General features: G+C 50.7%; 1 protein-coding gene across 1 annotated transcript in view; it reads right to left on the bottom strand.

The window, feature by feature from the left end:
- LOC113821708 (leucine-rich repeat-containing protein 1) overlaps nucleotides 1-2,500 on the bottom strand; it is a gene marked incomplete at its 3' end in the record, with an annotated part of 144,205 nt that overhangs the window by 46,526 nt on the left and 95,179 nt on the right.

The raw sequence follows: 2,500 nt of genomic DNA, 5'->3' as shown, positions 1-2,500 counted from the left end.
TTTCTTATATTACAAGGTGGTTGGTTCCATATCATGGGTCCACGTGTTAGTGTCTGTCGCGCACCTATATCTGTAAGTGATCTTTTGACATATAGGGAGTTAACCTGTCTTGTTTGGACACAGGTTGTGTTACCTACAGTTGGAAGGGTTAAATGCCATTTTGGATAAAAACCTTGGATCATTTTATGAATTAGTATGCAAGTATCATAGTTGCATTTGTGTTGTACTCTTTGTTTAGGGAGAGAGGGAGAGAGGGAGAGAGGGAGGGAGGGAGGGAGGGAGGGAGGGAGGGAGAGGGAGAGGGAGAGGGAGAGGGAGAGGGAGGAGGGAGGGAGGGAGGGAGAGGGAGAGGGAGAGGGAGGGAGAGAGGAGGGAGAGAGGGAGGGAGAGGGAGGGAGAGAGGGAGAGAGGGAGAGAGGGAGAGAGAGAGAGAGAGAGAGAGAGAGAGAGAGAGAGAGAGAGAGAGAGAGAGAGAGAGAGAGAGAGAGAGAGAGAGAGAGAGAGAGAGAGAGAGAGAGAGAGAGAGAGAGAATGAATGGGACGAAGATGACCACCCCGTCTCGCGCCCCTTGCGTGGAGCGAAGGGCGGGTTGTGGGAAGTGTGGTTCATCTTCCCTGTTATTTGCTGCCGCGTGTCTGTCGGTCCGTCAAATCCTACCGTTTCAAGATTTCTATTCGCTTTCTCTCTTATCTCATTTTCTCTTGCCATTCTATGTTGTTCTTTTCTCTCTTCCTTCCTATTAGTCGCTTTCCTCCAATTCCTTCCTCTCCTCTTTATTCTGTTCTCCGTGCTCGCTAGCGCATTCCCTCCCTCTCCCCTTTCGCCTACACCCTTCCTTTATTCCTACCTGCCTACCCACTTATCTACTTACTTCCCTACCTTCCTCTCTTCCTCGTTTCTATCCTCCCTTCCTTCATTAATTCTTCCTTCCTCCTAAACTGCCCACTCATTCAATCGTTCTCTCCTTTCTTACGTTTATTTCATTTTATTTTCCCACCTTCGTCCATCTCCCTTTCACTCTGCATTCATCTTGTACTCCCCCCCCCACTCCCACTCTCTCTCTCTCTCGCTCTCACTTTTCATTCCCCTTTTCCCCCCACGCTGGCCTTTCCCTTCACCCATGCCTCTTGATCCCCACTCCATTCCCACTTCATCCTGTCCACTGTCCTTTCTCCCTTTATCACCCTTTTCTTCCTCCTTCTGCTCACTCCATTTATCCCTCTTCCCCTCCTCCCTCTGCTCTCCCCTTTTATCACGCTCCTCCTCCTCCTCCTTCCTCCGTTCCCTTCCCTCCTTCCCTCCTCCTCGCCTTCTCCACTTGCACAACCCCCCAACTCCCCATGATGTAAGGGTTCACGTAACTCGTAATTATCATAAATCAACAACCTCCGATGACGTCAGCCTTAGCCACACGGTATGACGTCACGCGTAATTTCGCCGTTTGGGGGATCACCTTTCTCGCCAAGGCGCGGGGCGGAGAGGGTCGCGTCGAGGCTCAGTCTTCAGTCGGCGAGGGGGATTTCGGAACTGATGGTGATGGCAATTAGTGATGATGATGATTATGACGACGACGACGATGATGATTATGACGACGATGATGGTGATGATGATGACGACAACGACGACGACGACGGTAATGATGATGAAAATAAAGATGACGATGACGATGTGGTGGTGTGTGGATAAATTTTCAAAAGATCGCACCCAACAGAATGGTAAACATAAATCATCTGTATCCAAATAACAATTTCAAACACACAAATCACACCACACGTTGTGGCGTTGCTAAATCTCTCCATATTTGACTGCACGGTTCCCTCGTCCATTATTGCATCACAAACACGTGGCGCTAATGGGCTCGCCATTACACCCACACAAACACAGATGGACAGATGGAAAGACAAGCAGCCAGGCGCACACATGCATCTATACATACAGATATAAAAACATATATAGCTACATATAGCCATCCATTCATCCAGCTGCCATCCACCTGTACATAACCGTACACAAGGACATCCTCACAAACGCATTCCCACAAATACACATCTCTAACACTGGAGAAACTAACGAGCCCGACCACGTAGCGCGCAAACAAACAGGCATTGCGCATCAACAACCAGCAATTATCCAATCACAACCATCATTCCCCCTGACGCCCCCCCCCCTCCCTCCCTCCCTCCCTCTCTCTCTCTCTCTCTCTCTCTCTCTCTCTCTCTCTCTCTCTCTCTCTCTCTCTCTCTCTCTCTCTCTCTCTCTCTCTCTCTCTCTCTCTCTCTCTCTCTCTGAGTACGTACGCATGTACGCACGTTCCCCCGAGGAACCCCCCCTCCTCCCTCCTCCCTCCCTCCCTCCTCCCTCCCTCCTCCCTCCCCTCCTCCCTCCCTCCCTCCCTCCCTCCCTCCCTCCCTCTCTCTCCATATACCTCCTACTACGCGCCCTCCTCCCTCGCTTCCTTCCGTCAATAATCATCCCATTCTCCCTGTTTTCCCTCTCCCA

The sequence above is a fragment of the Penaeus vannamei genome, chromosome 28, assembly GCF_042767895.1.
Source record: "Penaeus vannamei isolate JL-2024 chromosome 28, ASM4276789v1, whole genome shotgun sequence".
NCBI lineage: Eukaryota > Metazoa > Arthropoda > Malacostraca > Decapoda > Penaeidae > Penaeus > Penaeus vannamei.
This window is presented reverse-complemented; position numbering and strand designations above follow the sequence as displayed.